The sequence below is a fragment of the Marmota monax genome, unplaced genomic scaffold (assembly GCF_021218885.2).
Source record: "Marmota monax isolate L192 unplaced genomic scaffold, Marmota_monax_Labrador192_F-V1.1 WCK01_AAM20220418_F8-fsc00073, whole genome shotgun sequence".
Lineage (NCBI taxonomy): Eukaryota > Metazoa > Chordata > Mammalia > Rodentia > Sciuridae > Marmota > Marmota monax.
In genome coordinates this window covers 2,025,336-2,052,553 of record NW_026692846.1, presented here as the reverse complement: position 1 = coordinate 2,052,553, position 27,218 = coordinate 2,025,336, and the positions used below count along the sequence as shown (strand labels likewise).

Here is a 27,218-nt window from a genome sequence, read left to right as displayed (position 1 = left end):
GGCTCTCTCCCAAGACCCTCGACTCTGTCCCCAGACTCCCTCCCAGGACTCCCGGACCTCCTCCCCTTCGACCACGATCCGCCTCCCCGAGTCTCCCCAGATCCTCGGACCCCGGGACCGCCTCTCCGGCGGCCCCGGTCCCCCTCGCAGGACTCCGTCCGCGGACTCTCTCCCCAGACCCCCAGATACCCTCCCCGGACCCTCTCCCGGAACCCCGAACTCCCTCCCCGGGGACCCCGGACCCTCGCCCCAGCCCGCTCCCACCGGGCCCGCCGGAGCCACCTCCCCGTGCCGCCTCACCTGCCCGGGCACAGGGCGCTGGGCGGCTCAAGGCAGGAGGGCGGCTGGGCGGGCCGCGCACCCAAACATCACGTGACGGCTCCGCCAGCCAATGGCGCGCGCCCGCCCAGGCCCGCAGACTTCAAGCCCCAGCGTGCCCCGCGCGGCCGGAAGCTGCGCGGACGGCGGGCGGCGCGGCCAAAAGACCCGGACGGGCGGACGCGCGGACCCTGTGCCTGCCAGGGAGGTGGACCTCGAAGGTGTCTCAAAGTGAGGGGTCCCGCGGGTGTCGGGAACCGGGAGCCGGGTTGTCACGCTGAGCAGGCTGCGCGGGCCCCTCTTGGGCACTCGGACGAGGAAACCGAAGCCCAAGACAATTGAAGGACCCTTGCGAGGACCTTCGCTCAAAGCAGCGTGCGGAGTGGGGCGTCCACGGGGGCGCCCTCCCTCCTCCGCCCTGGCCCCGGGCTCCCTGAAGGCGCCCTCCGCCCGCTGGGTGGCCCACGGGAGGAAGGGACGCACGCGGCCCCTGGAGGAGCTGGGCCAGGGGATATGTGACGGTGGCCCTGGTGCCCGGCATCCTGTCTCCCCACGCCCACGGCCGGAGGCGGGGGGCGGGGGGGGGAAGCGATGTGCCAGTCCCTCTCTGACTCATGGTCCTCGCTACTGCTGTCTTTCCATGATGGCTATTCTCCTTAAGCACAGGTCACACCTGGTGGCAGCGTAAGGTGCCAACCTGCCGAGGCCGCTGAGTTCCTATGAACGGGCTGTGCCCTCCACTTCCCTGGTCTGCGTGAGGATGTAACACTGAGCTTGAGGAGTGCACACCAGTGTGTGTGCTAGCATAAGTGTGTCCATGCACACATGGGAACAGCAGGCCTCTGACCCAGGCAAGCCGCCTCCCCACATTTCAAGATGCAATGTAATCACAGCACCAGGCTCAGAAAATAAGCTCCAGCATGACACCTAGCAAGCAGTCTCCCTGCCAGGGAATTTAATGCCACCTGAGTGGGGGGCAGTAAAGTAAAAGGAAAGAGCCAGTGGAAGGGTGTCAGTGTTGTCTTTACTGATTACATTACTGGGGAAGGAAGAGTGGGCCTCCCTGGAAACATTGAGCCTGCTAGCCCCTCACCCCTGGGGCAAAGGCAGCAGGCGGGGTCTCCACAACCCAAGGGGCACCATTCAGGCTTGCTGCCTGGCACAGTTTCCCGTACATTTCTTGCCAAATCTCATCTTTGAAGCCTATCCTCCATCGTTTATTCATTCCACTAATCTTTATTCAATGTCAGACAACATGTTAGGCCCTGGGGATGCCATACAATTGGATTTGGTTGCTAATGACAGAAAACCCCAAGTAACTGTGGCTTAAACAAGATCAGTGTTTGTTTAGAATTCAAATCCAGAGAAGGCAGCCTCAATCTTCAAGACTCTGGGGGCCTTCACTTTTCTTCAACAATCTCCAGACAGGCCTTTCTCATGGTGGGATATGACTATTGAGGCTCCAGACAGGATGTCTGCTTTCTAGTCAACAGGGAGAAGGAGACCATGGAGAGGCATGCAGGCATACTCTCCACAGCCTTCTAAGGATGCTGCCTGTGTTTTGCACACGCCATATCTGCTTTCACCCCTTGGCCAGAACTAGGTCCCTGGGTACTTGTGGCTGCAGGGAAGCTGGGAGATAACTGCATCCTGGGCCCCTGAGCCCAGTTAACATTCGGACTCTGGTACCCAGTAAGAAGAGGAGGATGGGGTTGGCCTAGAACCTCTAGCTGCATCCAGACAGCTCTGTTCACTACTATCAGGCCAGAGTTGACAGTCACACATGGACTGCAACCTAGCTGAGGCCACACAGGACAGAACCAGGGGATGGGTTACACCAGAGGGCTGGAGGCCAGGGAAGAGACATGCAAGATCAGCACTGAGCCCCTGGTGACATCATCCCACACCCAACCAAGACAGCCCACAGCACACTGCCTTCCCTCCATGGGCTCAGATTGTGATGGCCTTGAAGCCACAGACCCGTGCAGCCACTGTGTCTGGGACATTGGGGAGGGATTTATGCAGCAGATGAGGGCACACAGTTTGGCTCTCCTGCATGTTCCTTACATGCACGCATTAGCCCCATCATCTAAGGGAGAGCTGGACCCCTTAGGGGCAATAAGTGTTCTGGACATGCATACTGGCACGAGGCTCCTTGCTGGTCAGCCAGGACCTTCAGGGATTGTGTGGTGGGTCCAGTGAGTTCATGGAGAGCAAAGGCACTACAGACTGTAGGAGCAAATGTGACGGTGGTGATGGCCACAACCCACAGTGACCACACTGCTACTCACCTATCACTCATCCCTCCCCTCAAAGCTCCTCTGTCATTCCAACCACTGGGCCACCCTGATGCAGGAAGGTGCACTGTAACTCCTCTCCTGGCTGGCCACCTGCCCCTGTGGCCTGGAACCTCCTGCTGACACTGAACCACAGGAGAGAGGAACCAGGCCCAACTGTCTTATCCCGGGGCAATGAGCTGCAAGAGACAAAGGTTGAGGTAAAAGGGACAGAGGTAAAGGCACTACCCTGAGCCAGCCCTTGGCCTCCATTATTTTAGTCAGCTGTTTCACTGCTATGACCAATGGACCTGATAAGAACAACTTAGAAGAGGAAAATTTTATTTGGAGCTCACAATTTCAGAGGTCTCAGTTCATAGGCAGCCATTGTCATTGCTCTGGGCTCAAATTGAGGCAGAACATCATAACAGAAGGGTGTGGAGGACGAAAGCAACTCAGGACATGGCAGGGTCAGGAAACAGGGTGGTGAAAAGTGTGCAGGGACGATGTCCACTCCCATAGCACACTCCAGTGATCTACCTCCTCCAGCCACTTCCCACCTGCCCACAGTTCCCACACAGTCAGTCCATTCAAACCAGGATGGAGGTTAGATTACAGCTCTCACAACCCAGTCATTTCACCTCTAAATACTCCTGCATTAACTAGAGCTTTGGGGGAGCATCTCATATTCAGACCATAACATTCTACCCACAAAACTCATGTCTATCTCCATTTAGTCCATCACCAAGAGTCCCATAGTCAGTTCCAGCATGGCTCAAAAGTCAAAGTCCAAAGTCTCTTTTGAGACCCAAGGCAAACTCTTGGCTGTGTGCCCCTGTAAAGACAAAAAGCTAGTTATATATACTCAATATACTCTGGCACAGAATAAGCAATCCCATTCCAAAGCGGAGGAATAGGGGCAGGGATGGGGCCAAACAAAGACCAAAATTCAGCAGGCAAACAGATCCCATTACCTCGAATACAGCGTCTAGGACGCATGGCCGCAGGATGTGCTCTCCAAAGGGACTGGGCAGCCCTGCCCCTTTGGCTTTGCCAGTTGCAGCCAGGGCCTTTCAAAGTCTGCTTTTGCAACCAACAGCTTTTTTCTGCAGATGGTCCACATTATTGGCATCTCTTAATTCCTGGGTCTCCATTCCCTCTTTGGCTTTGCCTTTGAAGCCAGATTTAAAGTTAGGTAGTCAGTGTAGTTAGGTAAATCGGGTCTAATACCGAGTGAAATCTAAAATGGAGGCCATGCTGGCAATGATTCCGGGAAACTCAAGGAATGTTAATGAAGTCCGAAAAGGCCCTAGGCCAAAGTCCACCTCAAAGAAATGTTAATGAACAGCCCCCAGCAAAAAGGTGCTGACTCAGTCCTTCCTGACCAGATTACTTCTTTGGCCCACCTGTGTCCCACCCCTCGGTCCTTCCCACCTACATTCCATTACTGAAAGAACTATAAAAAGGGGAGACAACATCCCTTCCATGGATTCCACCTCTTGGGTCCCCTTCTTCCTCCAGGAGAAGTCTTTTCTGCTGTCCTTTAATAAACTTCTAATTTCTACTCTGACCTTGCCTCGGCGTGCTTCTTTGGTGTTATTCTTCAACATTGGGGAAGCAAGAACTCGTCACCGGTCAACAGCGGTAACACCTTCACAGTTTCATGCATTGTCCTCTCAGGGGCTGCCCCTAACTCCAGCATCCTGCCTTCCTGCAGAACCACCACCACAGGGATGATGCCAAGGTCTGCCTCGGATTCTGCAGCACTTGGGCTCCCTGGAGTCGCAGATACAGCAGCCTCCGGGTGCCTGTGTGGGTCAGCATGGTGAAACAACTTGCTAGCCCTGCACCCCATGTGAGAAGGGTGTCCCCATGACCTCTTCTTCAAGCAAATTTTCCATTCTACATCTTTGAGCATGCAGTGGATGTGGTCTTGCAAGTTCCTGAGATGCCCTCAAGTCATCTTTCCTGTTGTCTCTGTGCAAAGCACTTAGTTGCCACAGTCTGGCTGGGCACAAATCACAAGCCACTCAAGCAGGAACAAACTTTATTTCTGAACTCCCGCGAACGCCACGCGCGAACGCCACGCACGCACGCACGCACGCAGCCTTCTCCCGTGACACACCACACACCAACTGGAAATCCCTCCTCCGGCACTTCCCCAACCAAGGAGAACTCCCCAGGAATCCCCACTAGAACTCCAAAGTAGCTGGCGCCTGAGGCAGACAGCAGGGGTCTAATATACAATTGAATACACAGCTTAACATAACCATCATCATCTCAATGGCTTGCTGGCCTCACCTCTCAACCACTCCCTTCTGGCAAAAATGCCATGTGTCATTCCCACTCGGCTATGGCTCTAAGCACTTAGTGACTCTTTAGGGACTGTAATCTCTTCAACAACCACCCCTTCCTCACCCCAACTTGATTTGCACTTTTCTAGTCAAACTGCAAGTTTTTAAAATCCCTTAGCTCTGTTTTCTGCTCCTATTTTTCACAGTAAACCTGGCTAAAGCCACTAGCAATATCCATGCCACTGACTGAATGTTGTGCTGCCTTGAAATTTCCTCTACCAATTAATTGGTCCATCAATTTTAAATTCAGTCTTATACCAAGTCTCAGGACATAGGCAAAATGTAGCCAAGTTCTTTATCAGAATGTAACATGAGTGACCTCTGGTCCAATTCCCATTAGACTCTCATTCCCCTCTGAAACCTCATGAGCATAGTCTTTACTATCTGCAGTCCTATCAGCAACGTGTTCCCACCAGATTCACCCATTAAGCTCTGCTCACAAATTCTAAAACTTTTCCAACTTGAATCTCCAAACATTTCCACGCTTTTCCAGCAAACCATTTCCAAAGGCTTCTGAACTACATGGTCATGTTAGTCACACAATGATCCCACTTCTCAGTATCAATTTCTGTTTCAGTCAACCCTTGAGTTGCTATGACAAAAATACTTCACAAGAACAACTTAGAGAAGGGAAAGTTTATTTGGGGTAACAGTTTCAGAGGTCTCAGTTCATAGATGGCAGATTCCATTGCTCTGGCCCCACGCACACCATGGGAGAAGGCCCAACAGAGGAAAGATGCTCAGCTCCTGTCAGGGTCAGGAGGAGAGATGGGGAGAGGTAAGGAGCTGCAAGGAAGACGCCCTCTTCTAGGGCACATCTCAGTTTTTGACTCCTCCAGCCACACCCCATCTGCCGACAGTCACCTCCGTCACATTCCTCGAGACTAACACCCAGGGTCACTCCAGGGGAACTGGGCTGCACGAAATAATCACACAAGAGACAGAGATTCCTTTTCCTTTGGGTCCTGTGACGGCTCCTCTGACCTTAGGGGTCTGCAGAGAGAGAGAGAGAGAGGGAGAGAGCGAGCGAGCTGAGCCCTTTTATTGAGGAGAAGCCATTCAAATGAGGCAAGGGGCCAGGTTTCAGGGGGTTGAGTCTAGCCTTGTGATGTCTGCTGTCAGCAGGTTGACTGACATCTAGGAAGGCCACACCCAAAGGCAGAGCAAGAGAAGGGGACACACAAAGGGAGTTTCCATGGAACATTCTATCCCAAACAGGGCAAAGGGGTAGGATTACAAAATAACAGGTGAGTGTAGCTCAAGCCCATGAGTGACACACCTACATCTGAAGACATGCCCTCAACTTCCTGATCTGGGACAACGCTCAAGTCACTACGAAATGTAGTGATCGGTCAGGGCCTCAGGCATGGGTCAATCAGAGTGGCTCCCCACATACCTCCAGGTCAGTCCCATTCAAACTATGCACTGATTAGCTTACAGCTCTCACACTCCAATCATTTCACATTCCTGCATTAATGCAGGAGCTTTTGGAGAACACCTTATATCCAAATCATAAAATCCATCTTCCTGAGCTCCAGGCATCCACTTACGGGCTCAGGAAGGAGGGGACTCTCCATCACAGAGGACCAATGAGTGGGAGCTGGAAGGTGAGGGGGGAGGAGAAGATGCAAATGGCAGGCAGTGCCACAGGGCTCAGGAGAGACAGCAGCTACCTTCTACATCTCTTGTGGGCAACCCAGGTCTGCAGGCAATGATGCACCTTATCCCTGGGTGGGGAGCAGAAATGGAGGGGAAGGCTGTTCTTGAGCTCTGGACTCCTTCAGGGAACCTGGTGAGTGCTCAGGGGGAGGGCTGAGTAGGGCAAGCCCTCTTTCTCACGGTCCTGGTGCAGGAGCGCCTGGTTCATGAAGGGCCGAGGACTAGCATCTTCTCACCAGGATTAATTTAGCCAGTGTCTCCAACCCCAGTTCTTCCAAGGTGCCCTGGAATCAGGGTGTATTATTCCTCTCTCTTTGGGAGAGATGGCTGCATCTCCCCCTTTCCTGCTCTTCCACTTCCTCCAGCTGAGCCACCAGCCAACCCTTGCAGGGCAAGAAGTGCCGTGACCCCTGCTCCCACAGTGTCCTGCTTAGTGACCTGCACATCAGACGTCTGCCCTGAACAGCCACTTCCTCACCTGTATGGGCAGACGGTGGAGCTGCCATCGTTATGGAGCTGACATGAGGTTCGAGTGCCAGAGAGACCTAAAGATCCCTTTGCACACGGCCGGGCCCACTGAGAGCCCTGGAACCATGTGAGCCACAATGGGTACCCCAGGGCGTATGTGTCATATCTTGAGTAGACTTCAAGCATCAATGCCAGTCACCAGAGCTAAAAACATGGGACAATGCCCTCAGGGTATCAAGGAGCAAGAGAGGACAGATGATCCAAAGGAATCACTTACTGGGCCACAAGTCTGTCGTTAGAAGGTTGTATGAGGAAATGCCATATTCTCTCCAAGAACTGGAGAAGTTTCCCAGAGAAGAGGCATTTGGACTGGGTGCTGAAGGATCAGTAGGAGTTTGCCAAGAGGAACAGTGTGGATCTACCCCAGCCCTCTCTGTTTCTTTCCCTTTCCACTCCCTCTAGGTGAGCACAATGCAGTCCTGCACAAGCAGAGTCTTTTTTTCCCCTCAGTGCTAGGGATTGAAGAGCTCTACCACTGAGCTCCACCCTAAGTCCCAGCCCCCGCCCCAGCAAACTCAGGGTCCAAGAGCTGACTTCACTGTCACAAGTCAACCCGTACCCACCTCAGGAATTGGAAGCACCCCTACCACTGCACACAGGGAAGTGGTAATGAGATGCTAATGAGTGAAGATAAAAATCAGAGAGAGAAGCATTTTGCAAAATCACAACAGTTTGTACTTCCAGGGGCTTCCTCCCCAGCAAGCACACAGCCCAGCCGAAAGCTCAGGACAGTGCTGAGTGGGCACAACTCGACCGTGAGGTTCCCACCTCCTGGCTGATGAAGTAGGAGGGATCATTGCGGTAGCAGAGGCTGCCCCTGGTCTCCTGCCTTTCCTGTGCAGAGCACCGTCCTGCTCACATGGGACCCTGCGCAGCTCGCCTCAGCACCTCCTCTGACTTGGCCGGACGCACAAGGCCCACCAGCAGCTGCCCCAGGCCACCTGTCATGCTGGGATCCCATCCTGCCCAGGGTCCCAACCTCGCTCACAGCAGCTAGCTCTCTCGCCTGCCACCTGCTCCACACTGTCACCCACCCCAAACTGGGTATCCTTGGTGGCAACTGACACCTGTTATTTTTTATTATGTAACTGTGGAGTGAATGAACGACGGATTCCAGAGGCTGAGCCAGAAAGGAGCTTGGAGATCCCCAGAACACCTGGAGGAGACCAAGGTCTGGAGCAGGAAGTGGCTCACAAGGTCACTGAGCAGTAGGGGCAGAACTGGTGCTCCTGGCTCCAGTCTAAGGTGCTCCCTCCTCACCAGGTTGCGGAAAGACCCCAGGGGCGGAGGTCCCTACTGCTTCAGACAGTACCTCCCCTACCCTTGGTGTCCCATCTGCTCCCCCAGCTGTGCTATCTCTCTCTGGACCAGAGACCCCAACTGTCCCTTTACTACCCCTGACATTTGCCCCTGGATTAGAAAATGGTTCAAGGAACAAATGGGTGAGGCTGAGGGACAGTTTTCCTGATCCTAAAAGCCTTCGCCTTCTGAGCTTGATGGGCCCCCGGCAAGGGAACAGGATATCCCTGGCGCCTGGATGGACAAGTACTTCTGGCCCCTAGGATGTGATGGGAGCCATGATTAGGTCATCTAGACTGGGCAGCAGGGGGCTGCTCCCTTGCCAGTCTGCAGGGAGTAGTCAGAGTGAGAGGGGCATGGGGCATTTTGTGGGAAGCTGGCCTGGCATTGGCCATGCAGATGACCACGCACGGCCCTCTATTTTCACCAGGGTGGGAGGAAAAGAGCCCACAGATATTACAAAGGAGAAGGTGCCCCAGTTTAGTAGGGGCAGGCAGTATAGCGGGTCCCTGGGGCAGACGAGCACAGCTCCACCCAGCAGAGCATCTGCTCTGTGCCTGGCCCAGCAGGGCCATGGAAGAAACAAGTCCCTGCCCCAGACTAGGGGACCGAGCCCCAGATGGTATTCAGTGTTGGGAAGGGAGGCCAGGGGGTCCCAACCCAGCTGCACCGAGCAGCCCCGGGTCCTCAGCACCATTGGCATTTCCTAGTCCTTCCCCATCTGCAAAGGGGGGCTTTGGCAGTGGTTCTGTCTCTTAATGGTCAGTGTCACCTGCAGGGTGGCAGATCTGGGTCCACTGGCTGGTGGTCAGGACAGACAGCCCCTGGTCCCCTGGTGAGAGTGCCACTTGGAGAAGCAGAGTATGACTCAGTGTCCCACCCCCGCCCCTTAACCATCTGTCTGCACCCTGACCTGGAGCAGCTGGGTCTTGCAGCCAGCATGCACCTGGCCTGCTCCCCAGGTGTGAAGTGGGCAGCTGCGAGAGGGTCCTGAGGAGCCCTGTTCTTTCAAGGTGCCCCTGTCACCAGGCAGGACAGGTGCAGGGCCCACTGGCCACAATGCCCTAAGCTGGAGCCAGAGCAGCCCCAGGGAAGCCCAGCAGGGCAGAGCAGGGGCTCACCACGTCCACCCACCGAGGGCCACGGGGCCTCTTAGCTCCTCTGCACCCTGTGGGGCTGCACAGCAGGGCCTAGAGCCTTCTCTGAGCTGAGACCCAGTGGTGTTGGCTCGAAGCCGTCCCTTCCCTCTTTCCTTCCATGGCAGCTGTGGGCGGGACTTTCCACCTGGCTAAGACCCACATTGGCCAATCAGAAGCTGACCTGACAACCGACCCCAATCATCAGGGTTCCCGCCAGCTGAAGCAATCGCCCTGTCACCTTACATCAGGCCTGACCCAACTGCGACAGACAATGTCCCTAAACCCGGCTGGGCCAACCTGCTGTCCCAGACCCCCACCCCCGGTTTCCCTTATTAGCACTATTCCTGCCTTTCCCACCCCGTCTTCTCCGCCCCCACCCCCTTGCAGATGGTGCACCTCGCCCAGGAGCACCCCTAGCAAACCTCCTTTGGGTGCCTCCTTCTTGTTCCCTGGCTCCTGACCTCCCGCCTTTTTGGCTTTACAAGCGCACCAGCGTACCCCAACCTCCCCTCCATCCCTCACCTAGGACTCGAGGGTGTGACCCACCTGGAGGTGTTGGCGAGGTGCCATCTTCTAGCACAGAGACCTGTGTCTGCTGATTCCCAGGTGGGTAGAGGGCACAAGGGGCCAGGAGGGAGGCTGCCAAGCCTCGTGGGCAGAGGCTCAGGAGCGCCCAGCATGGCAGCATCTGGCCTATGCTGAGTGACCGCACTGGCCCCAAGCCAGCTGTGGCTTCAGGGGTGCTGGAGCCTTGTCCTCAGGGGGTGGAGGAGGCCTGGGTACAGGGCCCAGCCTCCTCACCATGCAACCTGAGCCAGTGGCTCCATCTCTCGGGCCTCAGCTCCTGGTAGGGAACTGGCACCCGAGACTGCACATGTGGGCTTGGCACAGGCATCAGTGCCACGAGGGTTGGGTCCCACTGCAGGGCCTCTGCCAGCCTCTCCAGGGTTGCCATCCTCCACTTTCCTCCTGTGCCTGACAGGTGTGGGAGGCCTCTGGTCCACAGGTGGCTGGGGACTGTCTCTGCCTTGTCCTGGTGCCAGGCCACGGAGGGCAGGGAGTACTCTGATGAACTGCAGTGCCCCCACCCCACGCCGCCCCTTCACCCCAAGCCCTTGGGCTCGTCATCCATGTCATCCATGCAGCTCTGCACTGGGAGCAGCCAGGACACCAGCAAAGCCGAAGAGGACATGGTGGGGGCTGGACCACACACACCTGGACGGTCCCCTCACTTCTCAGGCAGGAAGATGTTGCGTCTCCAGCATGAGGAAACGCGTGACTTGTGCTTTGCTCTGTAACCAAGAGTGCCAAGGGCACCAAGGGCGCGGGTCACCAGTGGGTCCAGGCTGAGGCTCTCTGCCTCCCAGGAGCACCTGGCCTCTGCCTCAGGTCCACCCTGACCTGGCTCCACACCACCCCCTGGCATCGGGCCAGCAGCAGGGGCGGAGACATGGGGATATTGACAGCGACCATTGCTGTATTTATAGGGCTCCATGGAGACAAAAATAAAGCTAGGAGGAGCCTGCTGAGTCACTCTGCCCGGCCCTCCAGCGGGACGCAGAGCACGGGTAGGTGGGCAGGGCAGGGCGCAGACCCAGGATGGAGCTGGGCCCAGGACAGTGTGGGGACCACTGTGGAGGCCCAGGCCGTACCCTGCCACGAGTGAGCCCAGTGGCCACACTGTGGACCTCTGCTTCTCAGAGCCAGGCCCTTGAGGCCAAGGCCTGTGCCAGTGGCGTATGCAGTGAGGTCAGGGCTCAGAGTGACCAGAGTCAGGGCTCAGAGTGACCAGGGTCAGGGCTCAGTGTGACCAGGATCAGGGCTCAGTGTGACCAGGGTCAGGGCTCAGAGTGACCAGGATCAGGGCTCAGTGTGACCAGGGTCAGGGCTCAGAGTGACCAGGGGTAGGAAGGGCTCCTATGATCCTGAGACCCCAGATGGGGTCCGTCCTCAGGTCCTGCCCTGGGGATCTGCCTGGGTGAAGTGTCCCAGCCGGGTGTGCCTGGGGTGGCTCTCCTGCATACCTCGGGCTGTTGGGAGGACTCTGCCTCTGCCGAGGGGCTGGGCCCACCTGTGAGACTCTGCCCAGTGCCCCCCAGGGAGCCTGCTCACCTCCTGGTTACATCCTGTCCTCCACTTTGCCCTGAGCTCTGCTGCTGCCGGTCCATGCCACAGAGGACACGGCCCTCAGGTGGAGAGACAAGCAGGGCCTGCTCAGAGAGCTGCGAAGCTTGGGCCTGCTCCCAGCTGCCTCGGTGTAGGGAGGTGCCAGCCCCTCTGGACACGGCCTTTGGTAAAGGAGCTTCCCCCACCCCAGGGCAGCCCCGCCCAGGACTGGGTGGTGTCTGGAACCGCAGCCCCCAGTGGCTCTGGTCTGCAGGGTTGTCCCAGCTCCCTAGACTCCACCCAGTCAGTGGAGGTTTCTGGGGCCACAGGACCTCATTTGTGTCTCCCTTTGCCTGAGAGCTGTCCGATCAGTTTTCCCAATAAGCATTCATCAGGAAAATGTCCACCTCAGAATCTAAGGTTCTCCCAGCAGAACCGCTCCCTCCCATGGGGACCCCATTCTGTGTAACTTAGGGGGAGCTTTCCTGACGCTCCCTAGTCTGGTGAGGGTCCTAGACGTTTTATACCTTCTAATCTGGTGGGGCTACTGCCTCCATGGACTCAAGTTTTGAAGACAGGGGACACTAGCTTGTTTGCTGCCAGGTGGGCACTGAGAGCTGAGGGGTGGGTGAGATGGGACAAAGCAACATCACATGAGCTCCTGGATCGATCCAGACTTGACCCTGGTTGTTTCGGAGGTTTACCGGGGCCCCTTGCTCCTTCTGCTTGAACAGGCTCGAGTTGGGTCTTATTCTCCTCTGAATGGACCTCCCCACACTTGGCTCTGATGAGCTCTGTGCAGAGGGGCAGCTTGGGAAGCTAAGGGTTTCGAGGTACATGTGGGGCCCAACACTGTGCAGGGCCCCATTCACCCTGAGGAATCGGGGCATGAGCCATGTGTCCTGGGATGGCCTCAGCGCTCACAGCTCGCCCCCCAGCTTCAGGAAGCAATGCTTGGGCTCTCTGGTTTCTGCCAGCAGAGTGGGTCCCTGAGCTGGCAGGGCGTCGGGGCTGAACAGGGGGCATCCAGGGCATGGGTGGGGCAAAAAGAGCCTGGGGAAGGGCTGCCGTGGAGCACCAAGCCATCAGCTCCCGGGGACCAGCTCCTGTGCTGGTGGTGCCGGCGCTCCCCTAATGACACCCAAGCCTGACCCTGCCCTCGGCACTGTCCCTGCAGCCCTGTCTGTGTGCACCTGGCCCCAGGACCTGCTCCACCCCAAGGCTGTTGGGCCAGCGGGCAGTCACCACACCTCAGAGGGGCCTCATCGTGGGACCTTGGCTGCCAGGGACAGAGAGCTCGGGGTGTGACAACCTTCTTCCCTTGCCTGTGGCCAGGCCTCTGGCCCCTCCTCTTCCCTGGCCCACACCGTGCTGCTGGCCAACTCCTCTCTCTGCCTTGGGCCTCGCATGCCCTGTGCAGCTGTGCTGTGGAGCTGCAGTGGGCGCTGGGACACTGCGTGGAGTGTTCCGGAACAGGCCTTAATGACACAGCATGGCACCTCCTCTTACGATGGGGAGACTGGGGCTTCAGCAAGGAACGGGGCTGTGGCCAGCCACTGACCTGCAGACCTCTCCAGCTGAAACCCCTTGGGCTGCTGGAAGCCCAGGGCCTGGGTTCTCTAGGCCAGTCCTCTTTCAGCCTGCCGGAGTGTCACTGCAGGCATACAGTGGGGGACCTGAGGAAGGGCTGGTGTGGACAGCACAGATGCACAGCGATGCTGAGGTGTGGCCACACCTAGGAGGTGGGAACAGGGCCATCAGGCGGGAGAGGGGGACAGGCCATGCTGAACTGGGTCAAGGAGACCTGGAAGTCAATGGGTGAGAGGGCAGAGGGTGTGGGCAGGAGAGGCCATGGGACTCCAGGGGCACAAGGACGGAGACCTCTGAGACATGGGGGACATGTCACATGTGGGGGCCAAAGTCACCTTGCTGGCCCTGGGCCTGAGCTGAGGTGCTCAGGCAGGCAGCAGGGATGAGCTTGGTGTCCCCAAGGCCCCTGGCCCTGCCAGTGGGTGTCCCCACAGGGTGCTTTCCTAACCACATCACCAGGATGTCCCAGGTCTGGGTGGTCCTCTGAGTCTCCATCTGTGGGGTGGGTACCTCACAGCACACCAGCCATGGCATCCCGAGGGGACCCTCCTGGACTCCACCCTCACTGCCACCCTGGCTAAGGGTTTTCTGGGGGTGGAGCCTGGCAGAGACCGATCTGGCTACAGCGCTGGGCTTGCAGTGGGCTGGAGGCAAGAACAGGCTAGGCAGAGAGCAGAGCTGATCTCCAGCCCCGCCTGAGTGGTGGCCAGGGTGGGGGCCACCCTCAGACGGTGTCCATGGGCGGGCAGCAGGACACTCCTGCTGCTGGAGACGGGCTGGCAGGGGGTGGGCTCTGCCCCTTGGCTTTCTTCCATTTGGAGATGGTGGGTGCCCCTGGATTGTTGAGGCAGAGAGGAGGGGCGCTCTTGGTTGAATACTGGGGCTGCAGGTCCAGGTCGCCGAGGCCAGCACACTCCCCCTCCCTGCCCACTGAGCAAGGCTTTGAAGTGTGGGGAGAAGGGAGGGAGCAGGTGCTGAGGGCTGGGACAGCAGACAGAGAGTGTGGACTGGGAAAAGGGCTGGAAGGTGATGCGTGCCCCAGAGGTGTGTGCCCTCCACCTCTGGGGTCCTCAGGCCTGGGCTCAGGCCACCTGCAGCCTAGACATGGGCACTGGTCCTGGGAGAGAACCAGAAGGGACCCCAGCCGTAACCCTGGCCCAAAGAGCCAGAGAGAGGCTCCCAACACTGAGAGGAAGGGACAATTTCCTGTTTTCTTTTCTCTGGTGTGTCACACCCCAGCCCTTGGACAGTCTGCTGCTGTGGTGGTGGCAACAGGGCCCATTGCCCCTCAGAGGACCGAGGAAGAGGATGTTTCTCCTGCAAGGACAGGCCTGCGCTCTCAGGGAGTGGGCTGACCCTGAAGCCTTCCCCTCTTCATTTGGAGTTTCTTTGCTCCAATTGGTCCCAGATAAGGGGACAGTCTTGGCAAGGGCTCAGCAGAATGTCTTAATGAAGACCCCCTTCAGGCCCTGGGGAACACAAAGTGTCAGGGAGAACCAGAGAGGGAGCTTGGGAGGTGGTCCATAAAGCTGCTTTGGATTGCCCAAGATCAACCCCAAGCTGGCATGCATGGACCCTAAACCACATACTACCCACTTGGGGTATCATCCAGGGGGCAGACACTGCTTGAGTGCCAGAATGGCCACAGAGTGCTCACACACAGGAAAGATCTGCATGGCACCTAACAGCTTTGGCCTGACAGAGAACCACCCCAAAGACTGGTCAGAATGGTCAGCCACGACCTGACTGGGTCCATTAGTGCTAAAAACAAGAGGGTCTCCAACTCCCTAGGTCTAGACCAGATCCAGAACCATATAAATTAATACTCAAACTTTTTAGGATCTAATCCAAAATGACCTGGCATGTGAAGAACAGGAAAGGACAATTTGCGGTTTTCCCAGAACAAAACAGTAAAGGGAAGCCAACTGACCCGACACAGATGTTAGGATCCAAACAAAGACTTGGAAGAGGCTGTCATAAAAATGCCCTAACAAGTAACATCAAACACTCTTGAAATAAATGGAAGCACAGGAAGGCTCAGAAAGGGGAGATGGGGAGGGTCAGGGAAGAGTACCAGGTGGAAACGTGGCAACTGAGAAATACACAACAAAAATAAAAATACTTGTGGTACAAGACCAATTGCAGGATGGAGACAGGAGAAGGAACAAACTATTGAACATGAGTAGTGGTGGACAGAAAGTACCCAACATGAGCAACAGGAAGAAGGGTCAGAGAAGAAAACAGCTGCTGGCCCTGCGGGACCACATCCGGAGATCTCACCTTCAGAAGTCAGAGTCCCAGAAGGACAAGAAAAGAGTGTGATGGAGAAAAAAGATATTCTGTGTGATTGAAATTGTGGTTGAAACTTCTCAAATTTAGTAAAATAGATACACACAGAAATTCAAGAATGCCAGCAAATTCCAAGGAATTTAATCCAAAGAAATTCATTCTCAGACACATTGAAATCAAGCTGCCAAAAACTAGAGACAGCAGTGTTGGTCAAGGTGACACACACCTGTCCTCCCAGCTGCTTAGGAGACTGAGACAGGAGGACTGCTAGTTTGAGACCAGCCTCAGCAACTTAGTGAGGACTTGTCTTAAGACGAAAATAAAAAAAGACTGGAGGTACAGCTCCGTGCTAGAGGGCCCCTGCCTTCACCCCCAGTTCAGGGTGGGGGACACGGGACCTTGAAATCACAGAAAAATTCTGAATTATTTAAAAGGTAAAAATCCCAATGCCCAATGACTGTGTGTCATCAGAAGCCACAGGGCCAGACAGACACAGGGTGATGGCCCAATCTGACAGGTGAGGACCACAGGCCAGACTCATGCACCCAGTGGCAGCAGCCTCCAGGCAGAAGGACTCCCAGGCACTCTCAGGGGAACCTAGATCAAGACCCTCGGTGGCTTTGGGCCTTCCTATCATCATTTAGCAGTAAGAAGTTCAGGGAAAGGGCTGGGGTGCAGCTCCGTGGCAGAGGCTTGCTAGCATTGCGAGGCCCTGGGTTCTCTCCCCAGCACTGCAAAAAAAAGACCAGACAAACACCCTTCCCGGGAGGACATGTGGGTGGCAAGGGGAGAGATGCCCCACCCGAGTAGCTGGGATGATAGGCGTGGCCACCGCAACCGGTGGGCGGGTTCTTAGACTGTAGGACCAAGACGTCCCACTCCAGGCCATGACCCACGTGGAACAGAAGCATGCTCACACACCCCTGCACACAGGCCCTGGTAGTTCTGAAGACTGCCCACCATCCACACCCTGGCCAGTGATCGAGCACTTCGTGCCACAACCACACGGGAGCAGGACTCAGAGGCAGGCACAGAGCTGACCACCTGCACAGAGTGGTCAGTGGGCTCTGCTACATAGAAGCAGCCAGCCTCGGGAGGGGGCCTCTGCCGGTCCCTTTGCTGACACTTTAGACAGACCAGCTACAGCAGGACACGGTGTGTTCTCGGGAGAGGGGCAGGAAGGTGCTGCTGGGCTGGATAACAAGGGGTGGCTTTTTGTGGTGACAGTCTTCTGTACCCTGACTGTGCTGACAGTTACACATAAAACCACAGGCAGACTTATGGGACCCAATAAGGGAATCAGTGCTTCACTGATCTGGGGACCTCAGACCCAGGGAAGGCCTGGAACCTGGGGGTGGTGGGCCTTCAGGAGCCTTCCTGGGGGAGCCCCCTCCCCCCGGTTCCTCCTGGTCTCCTCCCCTCCACTGTCTCCCTCAAGGTGTTCTGGCGCCCCATACCCCATTAACTTGGGGAGCTCTCCAAAGGAAGTGAGAGGTGGCCACTGGGATTTAGTGAGCACCTACTGTCCACCAGCCTCTGCCTGGGGCCTCATTTATCTGCACATCCTCTGAAGTGGAGCTGTTTGTCATGTCTTACCATGGATGAACACTTAGGGCCTACAGTGGACAGGGCTGGGCAGCAGGGCTGGGATCCACCCCAGGGCCATTTGAAGCCCATGGTGACCCCGACCAGTGCACAGCCATCTCTCCTCTGCCCTTGGTTCAGCCTCCAACATCTGTCCCCTAGAGAGAGTCTGCAGAGGGCGGGGGTGGCCAGGGATGCCAAATGGGAGTGGGTAACAGGGGCAGGAGCTCCTCTGGTCCCAGCTCTTCTGGCTATCTGGAAGCTGGGGGCTGATGGCTCCTGTGTAGCAGTGAAGCTGGTCTGCCCTGAACGTCCCCTGGGCTGCAGCAGAGAACGTGTTAATTAACTAATTGACATGTGGCCAGTGAGTGCAAGTGGCCCCATAGCTCTGTGGGGGCTGGGACAGGGCCACGAGAGCAGGAGACAGGTCGCACAGGTGGCCCACTAGGCTGGGACTCACCAGGGAGGCGGGGGCCGAGGCTGGGGGGCCAGGGTCCTGCACTTTCCTGCTGGCCTGGTGGGCGCTAGGCAGGCACCAGCACCTGGACCTGTGTGGCCGGCACACTTCATTCTGTGCTCCCTGCCTGCCAGGCCCCTTCCCTCCTCTGGACAACCCACCTGGGGTTGCTGTTGAAGGGCAGTCTTTGGGGGTCTGCAGAAAGAGTCTGTGCCAAGCTTGGGGCCACCCCAATCTTGCTCCACCTTGCCTGCCTGCTAAAGCACCCCAAGTGAACCCTGCTTCCTCACATTTGAGTCCCTCGCCTCCCCTGGGTCCGAGCTTGTCTTCCCCACCAGACTGTGGGTTGACCAGGGTAGGACAGTGAGTGGGTCACGCCAGAGTCCACTACCCCAGCAGCTGGCCTGGCACAGGGCACTGAGACCAGCCCACTGAGCCCTTCTCACTGGGGCAGGCTGTGCTGTGATAATCTGGGAGGTGCTGCCTGCACCACAAGTTGCCACCCCCAGGACCCCTTCCTTCTCAGGAGCAGCGCCTGGGACGTGAGCTGGGTGAGAAGCTGCCCAATAAGGACTTCACTTCCCAGCCTGCCTTGCAGCCGGTGGTTAATTTCTGACCAGTGGAATTCATGGACGCTATATGTGCACTTCTAGAAGTGCCCTTAAAAAGCAGCCTGGGCCTTTCTTCTTCCTGGTGATCGTCTGAAGAAGATGAACGTGCCAGCTGGAGCGCCAGCAGTCATCTTGGGCCACAAGGTGTAAGACAAGGGGAAGCCAAGGACACTAAAGTCATCTGCTCCTTGAAGTGAGCCATCACGGACCCATCAAGCTGAGGCAAGGCACGGGGGACTGCAGAGAGGCAGGCCTGGCCCTGGCGATGCCTGGCCTGGAACCCAAACAGCCCCATTTCCTCTACCTGAGTCAGGCCCTCCCTTGGTGGGTAAGCTGGCCTGGGCAGGGTTTTCTGCCAGACGCCAAAGGAGGCGGTGGGAAGCTGTGTGCTGTGGGCCTGGCTCAGCCACCCTGCTCCTGCGTGGGAGGGGCGGGGCCTGGGAAGGCTGCCGAGGGGAAGAGGATCACTCCATGCCAGGGGGCCAGGGTGGCCGGGGGCTGGTGTCCCCTGCAGAGACTGTCATGGAAATGAACACCTGGCAGGCCCGGTTCACAGTCTCCATTTGGGCCAACTTAACATCCACAGGCAGCTCCTCACGTCTGTCCTGCCGCTGTGGGAAGCACGCCTGGCCTTTGTGTGATCTCGCTGTCACTCACCGCACCTCCCCGTGCCTCCAGGACAGCGAGATCTCCCGCTGCTCCTTCCCTGGCTACATGCATGTGCCAGGCACACATGAAGGGGTACACAAACACACACATGTGCGTGACATAGCTCTGTGCACCTGTGTGCACACGCCTACACGTTCACACCCACACACAGCCATGGGGTGCATGGTGCACATGCGTGTGTGCTCGTGTGCACTTACACACATAAGCACGCGCATGTGTGGTGCAGGCACATACACAACAGGTTGCATGGGCAGTGCATGTGCAGGTACACATGCAAGTCAGCCCACACGTCACATGGTGCACACATGTACACCGTGGGCTGCACATGCCAAAATGCCCTTCTTTCCCTGCGATTCAGCAGACCCTGAAGCCCTGGGAGTGGGCGTGGGGTGAGCTGGGCCCCACTGGACGTAGGGAGACCGGCCCACAGTGCAGGGGAGGGAGCTACGGCTGGGGCAGAGCTCAGGGCGACAGCTTCAGGCTCCTGTGCCGTGACTCGTTCCTGGACCTGGGATAACCACAGTGCCACAGCCTCTGTCACCCGTGAACAGGCAAGCCAGCAACAGCACCGATGGTCCTCCCATCGGGACAGGTCCCTCCCGGCTCAGAGCAGTGTCCCCGCTTGTCCCCCTATTTCTGGGAGTTACTGCTCCCACCCTCAACCTCTGACCTCAGATGCCAGGGTGGTTTGCCTGAGTTCGCATGCCATGGGCAGGCTGGGCTTCAGACAGCCCTGGGTCCCTTCAGTGGCCTCGGTTCTCATGGCCAAGGCAGCAGAGGTGCTCCATGTGGTGTCCCATCCAGCCTGGGAGCGGGCAGATGGCCCCTTCCTGGCCCAGCAGAACCTTAGTGCGAGTGTGGGTCTCAGCGAGCTGTGCACCCATCTCTGAGGAAAGCAGGTGTTCCTCTTGGCCACATGAGGTCCTGGCAATCCTGGCGCTCATGCCAACGCACCGGAGCAGGAGTGAGCGGCACGCTGCAGGCTGAGGACGAGGGGGGCACCCCCCCAATCAGCAGGGCTGAGACAAGCTCCTGGCCTCTGTCCGGGGGCTTCCATTCCTCTGTGGCCAGGGATGGGGTGGGGGCAGGGCATGCCTTCTGTCTTGTTCTCTTCCTTTGGGGACAATAACCTTCCCCACCTTCTCAGGGTTTGGGGAGCTGCTGTTCTTCACGCCATCTAAATCTGGGGCCTGTAGGTCACAGGCAGCCACGGGCCCTAAGGAGGTCAGCCCAGGGGGACGAGTCACACAAGCCGCAGCCCTGCTGATGACCCACATCGCCTGCCTGCCCCACTCCAGGCTGTGCATGGTGCACACAGGGTGAGTGTGATACTGGGGGTGCGTGGGTGTGATACTGGGGGTGCGTGGGTGTGTGCCGAGATTGCCACCTCCTCACACGCAAGACCCTTAGCACACTGTCCTTGCAGAGACCCTGGGTGACAAGTCCCAGACCCTGTCCTCCACACCTGGCTCATGGTGGCCCTGGCCCAGTGCAGGGTCCCCCCAGCGTTGTTACTGTGTGGTCCTCCGGGGTCAGCCCTGCCCAGGTCGTGGCCATGACTTCCTCCTCCCACAGGTCCTTGGCTTGTCCCCAGAGTGGGAGCATCCTGACTACAGGACCAGCTGGGGACTCTTCTCACAGATGCATGGTGTCCCCCAGCCCCACGGCTACACCTGCAGCACAGCTGCACCACTACACTGTCCCCACGCTGGGCACAGCGCCTGCACTGTCCTGAGCCCCGACCTCAATTCCAGCACCTCCTGCGTCAGCCCATCACCAGCAGGGACAACTTTGTCACCATCGAACACCAGAACTGTGACTGTGGGTGCTGACCATCCCTCCCACGACGCTCTCCTGCTGCCGATGGCATGGTCATGAGACGCCACCACAGTTCTGAAAGGGCGCCAGCTGTCCGCCTGCGGCCATGGCACAGGCTGGGCGGCCTGGGCTCAGGCTGGCCGGTGGGCTCCCGCTGCCTGCCTCGGTGGGTTTCTCCTCTTGGCTTCTAACCCCTGTTCCGCCCTCTGCACGGCGCTGTGTGGGGACTTCGCGATTCCCCTCCTGCTCGCTGTGTGCGCTCTCTCTGCTTCCTTAATGATCTAATTTGTAATATTTCATCTCCCCTCCCTTTCATCTCTCTCTGAACACACAGGCCAGTTAAAATAAATATGTATTTTTAATTTCAAGGCGCCTAATTTAACCTGGCGGGCAATGTTCCGCCACTTACCAGTAAGCCCCTCGTCTGAGCCAGAGCACAGGCCACCAGGCTCACTGGCCTCCCACCTGTCCACCAGCAGACTTGAGCAGGGGGAGGGCCAGGATGATGTGCCAGAGCCAGGAAGCCACAGAAACCTGCACATGGCTCCCAACCCGGGACCCATGTGTTCTCTCTCGCGCACCTTCCTGTCTCCAGGGCCTGGCTCGGATGCCTGGGCTCATAGCCTAGAGGTGAGTGGACCACGGCCGGCAGGACATGGCAGCCCTGTCCTGCTGTCTGCACGGGGCACATTTCCAACATGCCCCTGATCCCCCTTGGCTTTGCCTCAGGGTGGACTCCAGTCTGCTCCTCTAGTGTCCTTCACACCAGTGGGGTCCCCAGAGACCACGTCTTCCCCGCTGGCAGACAGACCCCCCCCACTGTGTTGCCATCCTGGGACCTGGCCTGGGACCGTGGCCTGAGCGCCACACGTGGGCTAGGGAGTCGAAGAGTGAGGAGCTCCATCTGCCTGTTACCTGACCTGCTTGGGGACCAGGATGCCCAAGGAGACAGGAAAGCAAGGACCCCAGTGCTGTGTCCCTGGCTGGACCCAGCTCTAAAGGGCCCAACATCCCAGTCCACCGTCTCAACCAAATGCGTCCAGGGCACGGGAGCGGGCACGGAGCAGCGGCTGTGGGAGACACGCAGCAGGCCCTGTCCTCAGTTTGACACAGGACTCTATGGAACAACTGGGGATTCAGAGGCACAGGAATGGCACTTAGGGCCAAAGCACCGCGTTGGATCCCGCAGTGGAGTGCGGTGCAGCCACCAACCCGCATCACGTGCAGAAAGCCAAGGGAGCGGCCTGAGCGCCGTGGCTGGTCTCGGGACGCTGGGGCCCTCTGTGCGCTACTTGAAGGGAGGCTGGGTGAGGGAGGAGCAGGGAAGGGGCTGCAGGAGGGAGCTGTCCTGAGGCCAGGAGTGGCTTCCCGTGAACTCAGGGAGATCTGAGCCAGCACGGCCCCTCTGAGCCCCCTGCAAGCTGCAGAACGGCCTGGCAGCCTGTTGGGTGGCCCACCTCCTCCTCCACATCATTCTAACATGACACAGAAACTGGCACCCAGGGACTGCACCACAGGGGCGGGTGATGTTGCCGTGGGGAGCCTGGCGGGCAACAGCGCCTGGTGGGAACAGTGCCCTGAAGGGGCATCCTGGTTCCAAGAAAATGTCCAGTTTGAGTGGACATTTTCTTGGAACCACTGCAAGTGGCTTGGGCAGCTGGGGCAAGGCCATAGCATCAAAGCCCCCTTAACGGACATGGCACTGACCCTCCCCCGGCTCCCAGAGAGAACTCAGGTAGCCGATTCTCAGAAGGACCCTCCTACAACCATGGCTTCCTCCTGGGAGCATAGGGTTGTGACTGGGCAACGCCCACAGATGCCCTCAGAGATGCAGTGGCATTTGAGGCTATGTGGGGTTCAGCCCAGTGACCAGGACCTGGGATCAACAGAAAAGACTTCCAGAACCCTCCACCGTGCCTGGCCATGTGATTCAGGGCCACCCTCACACCCTGCTGGGCCAGTGTGTACGTGTGAGTCTGCTGGCTGCAGGTGTGTGTGCTTGTACACATGTGTGCACATACGTGTGCACCCACACCTGGGCTGAGCTGGTGGGAATGCAGCAGAGCAAATGAGGGACAGACAGAGGCCCTGAGTCCAGCTCTAGGTGAGCACAGAGAGGACAGGGAGGGTGTGGTGGGCCCTGGGCACGGCACTGCAGAAGGCTAGGGGAGGCTAGAGAGCAAGGGAGCCTGGGTGTAAGGACTGCTGCCCAGGTGCCTCCCACCTCCAAACCTGCACGCCTCCATGTGCTGCTCCTCAAACAGGGGCCAAGTCAGCAGACCCTGAGCCCAGCACTGAGCTAGCACCGGGATAGATGCAGAAGGAAGGACCACATGGTCCCTGCCCCACTCCTCTAGGAGAGATGTCAGCACAGCCAGAAGGGGCTCTCTAGACGGAAGATTGCGGAGAGCATAGCAATCACCCCACCCTCATCGAGCGCCAGACTGGAGAAGATGGTGGGCTGACAACAGGAAGGGTGACCCAGGCTCTGGAAACATCTGGAAAGCACCACACCAACTCCCATCTGGGCTTCCTGAGTCATCCAAGCCAGGCAGGGCCATTCTCTTCAACACTGTCACAGTCACCACTGTCATCACCATCCACGAATGCACCACCACTATCACCACCACCATCACCATTACCAGCACCACCAACAACTATAACCACCATCAACCATAACTACCATCACTACCACTACCACTCTCATTATCACCACCACGACCACCATCACTATCACCATGACCACCACCATCAACATAACCACCATCACCATCACCACCACCATCACTATCACCATGACCACCACCATCAACATAACCACCATCACTATCACCACCACCATCACTATCACCATGAACACCATCACTATCACCATGACCACCACCATCAACATAACCACCATCACTATCACCACCACCATCACTATCACCATGACCACCATCACTATCACCATGACCACCACCATCAACATAACCACCATCCCCACCACGACCATCACTAATATCACTATCACTACCATCACAGTCATCACCGCTAACAGTGACGCCATCTTACCCATCAGGTGAGGGCAGGTGGCTGGATGGCACAGCTCACCAGACACATTGGTCTAGAAGGACAGGAGAGGATTTGTCAGTTACTTGCTGGCCACGTGACCTTGTGCCCTGTCTTGCTCTCTCTGAGTCTCGGTTTCCCCACCTTTAAGAGCCGATTATCCTCTCTGGCCTCTCTGCTTTCCAGTGTGGTTTTGAGAACGAAGTGATTTGAAGTATTTGAAAGAGGTATGTGAATTTTACAGTGCCGAGCAAATGTTATGCATTATCATCACCACGTGAGGTCCCTTCCCAGTAGTGCCCCCTCCGCAGGCCCCTCCCGCAACCACATATTTGCCGGGTCTTGGGAGGGCTGTGGTTCCAGGAACCGACCCCAGAAGCTGGAAGATTGATTCTGCCTTTGACTGGAATGTGTACAGTATGCAGATGAGCATGCAAATTCCCTGTGGCCCTCCGGGAGAGCCCCGCTGGGTCCTCTGGGTGGGCTGCCCTGCCTGTGGCTCAGCTTGGCTGAGGGACGGGGTGGAGGAAGCCAGAGAGGGAAGAAAAGGGCTGTGGAACAGGGGCACTTGCTTGAGAACTCGACTGCTCCGTGCCCAGGCCGCACCTCTGCTTTGTAAAGAATCCATGGTCCTGACAGAGGCCAGAGCCTCCCTCCCTGGTCTCCCCTCTCCTCCCCTCTCCTCCCTCCCTCTCTCCACCAACTCTCCCTCGAAGGCCTGTGCTGGCTCTGCTAGTGGGAACTCTGGCTTCAGGGCACAGAGGGTGCCGTGCCATGCCACAGTCCTAGTGGGGATCGCACCCTGCCTCACAGTCCTTACCCTGCCCCAGGACCCCCCCACACACACACAGCGTGGCACTAGGTAGAGTTGTGTGGAGACCCTGAGGCGGGGTCACCCTCACCCAGGGAGATGGGGGCCTCCCCCCCCCGGCGACTGGGCCCAGGTAACTGGCAGGACAGGATGTGCCAGAGCAAGCACAGAGCACAACAAGGAGGGGAGGAAGAGGAGGAGGAAGAGCTGGCTGGGGCGGCAGGACCCGGGGGAGGGCCAGGAGCCACCGAAGCTCTGAAGCCTGGGAGGGATGAGGCCACATGTCCTCAGGAGGACCTCAGCTCGGGTGGGCACAGGCTGGGAGGAGAGGACAGCTGCTTTCCAGTCGGAGGATGTGGCCTCTTGGGTTGGGGGGTGCATCCTTCTTAGAGGGGACACAGGTTGGGATCCAGGCTCAGGCCTCATGCCCCTGTCCAGGTACTCCATGCTAGGGCTGGAACAGGGGCCACAGGACTAAAGCTGGCGCCCATGTCACCGTGGCCCCACACAAGCCCCCAGCAGCCATGGTGACAGCCCTGGTCACCTGGGGGAGCCCAGCATCTGTCCCTAGGCAGCAGCCCCCTCTCTGGGTGGCTGGGAAGGACCCCAGCGCCTTGGGAACCCCCAGCCTCCAGTCCGAGTGGGAGGGACCAGTTCCCAAAGTTGCCTGCAATGGAGTCTGCCTTGGACCCCACATCTCCCTCGCTAGGCTCACCTGAGGCCCTGTTCTAACCCGAGGCTGGCCCCCGTCTCTGCCCTGGGCTGGGGTGCCAGGCAGGAGGGCCAGGAGACTGGGAGTAGGTCCCTACCCTCAGCTGCTCCAGGATTGTGGCCTGCTGAAGCAGATACTCACGCACACCCTCAGAAGGGCCAGACCCACACGTGTGTGCCCACACGCATGCTCCTGCGTGCTTGCTCTCACTCGTGCCCATGCGTGTACACGCACACGGGGCTGCACACACTCGGACGCTGCTCCTGCTGCCAGCTCTGTCAGTGACCCAGGCCTCCTCGCCCCCACCCCAGGCTCTGAGCTCCCGGCAGCCCACTGCTGAGACGAACAGCACGAGGTAAGGCACAGCCCCAAGGCTCCCAGGGCCTGTGCCCATCACACAGCCACCCCAGGTCCAGGCTCCTCCATCTGAGTCCCTGCCAGCCTCGAGGCAGCAGGGGACCAGGGGGAGACCTGGGGGTTTCAGAGGGCCCTGCCCTATGGCCACATCTAGGTGCACGCAGGGGCTTCGGGAGGCCAGTGTCCAGGAGAGATGAGAGAACAGAGGTGGCACCACCCCCTCTCTGCTTTCCTCAGGGCACCTTCCGCGACCATCCTGGTGCCTCAGCCCGCAGCCCAACCAGGACTGTTGTCCCAACCAGCACCTGACTCTTAGCTGGCCCCGTGGCTCCCGGCCCAGTGTGGCCTGTTCCAATCCCAGGGTCTCCCAGGCCCAGGACAAAGCCTCCACGGGCCCCATGGGCCTCCTGCTCCTTGCCTCCCCCCCCCTCCAGGGCCACACAACAAGCCACCGGCTCCTACGGCCTGAGAGAACCACGGGGCCGCGTCCACGGAGTCTGTGGGTCCAGACTCAGGGTGGGGGTCGTGGGCCAGGGTGGCTTCACTGGTGGAGCAGTCCTCGGCCACATGGCCACAGGAGGGCCTCAGCTGGGGTCCAGAGATGGTGGCCTGGCCTCCCCACCAGCTGGGCCCTTCCGCAGCACATGACCACTCAGAGCATCAGCCTTTCAAACACCCCTTGGTAAAAAAAAGCTGATTCAGACTCAGAGCAACTGAATTGAAAGTACGCAGAGCCCGCACCTCCCGCCACCGCCCTGCTCCGCTGCTGCTGCTGCCACCCGGTCCCCTGGGTCCCCTCCGCCCTGGCTCTTCTCTCCCCTGGTCTCTGCCCAGGGCGCCCTGTCTCAGGCTCACTCCACAGCTCAGCGGTCATAGTTCAGAGCCGCGTCCCGGGGCTCAATGGCTAGGTCCTTTTGAGCTCTCCAGGACAGTCCGGTGTCTGGGTGACCACGGTTCCTTGCTGAAGGAGGCCATGCTGCCTTCGGGTTTGGTACTCATGGGTACCCCGCCCTCCCCTCCTGTCAGGAGGGTCACTGCCGTGGGCCTGGTTTGTGAGAAGCCGCCCACCTGGCCTCCTGGGCAGCTGTTCCGGGCAGCAGGGTTCTGGGGTGGCCACTCTGCTAGCTGGCCTCAGGTCGCACTTCCCCAGGGACGCGACCTCGACCTTTTCTGTTGTGCTCATTTTCCCAGGTACACCCTTGGCCCGGTGTCTGCGGGTCTTTTGTCCGTTTTTAGATTGAGCTGTTTTCTTGGTGCAGCGTGGGTCTGTTGGGTGTCCTGGACACCCGTCCTTCATCAGATGTGTCCTGGTGCTGTCGCCCCTGAATCTGTGGCTGTCTCTCTTCATTCTCTTAAGGAAGGGTTCTGTGCAAAGCAGTTTTTAAACTTAATGAAATTAAATTTTTGTGGCAGTTAATGGCTCTGAAAGTCAGTGTGCTGGTCACCTCCACCCTTGCTGGTGGCCAGCAGGCCCCAAAGCTGCCCTCCCTGGAGTTCTGACAGCATCATGGGATGGGTCACCACAGTCGCTTTTGGAAAACCCAACCTGCCACTTTTCTAGATGTCGAAGCTCCTGACAGCTCCTGTCAA

The 27,218-nt window shown here is 58.1% G+C and overlaps 1 protein-coding gene and 1 long non-coding RNA gene across 2 annotated transcripts in view; both read right to left on the bottom strand.

The window, feature by feature from the left end:
- Window positions 1-362, bottom strand: part of Tsnare1 (t-SNARE domain containing 1) — a 116,784-nt gene extending 116,422 nt beyond the window's left edge. Inside the window, exon 1 of the mRNA XM_046449016.2 lies at window positions 301-362. The gene's annotated coding sequence lies outside the window, so the exon portion shown is untranslated. The remainder of the gene's footprint in view (window positions 1-300) is intronic.
- Window positions 363-5,583: 5,221 nt separating this feature from the next.
- On the bottom strand, window positions 5,584-11,847 carry LOC131424351 (uncharacterized). Its single transcript, XR_009227208.1, has 3 exons — window positions 11,686-11,847; window positions 10,789-10,865; window positions 5,584-5,941 (listed from the first exon to the last, which is right to left on the bottom strand). It is a non-coding gene; the product is annotated as an uncharacterized LOC131424351 (long non-coding RNA).
- Window positions 11,848-27,218: the final 15,371 nt, after the last annotated feature.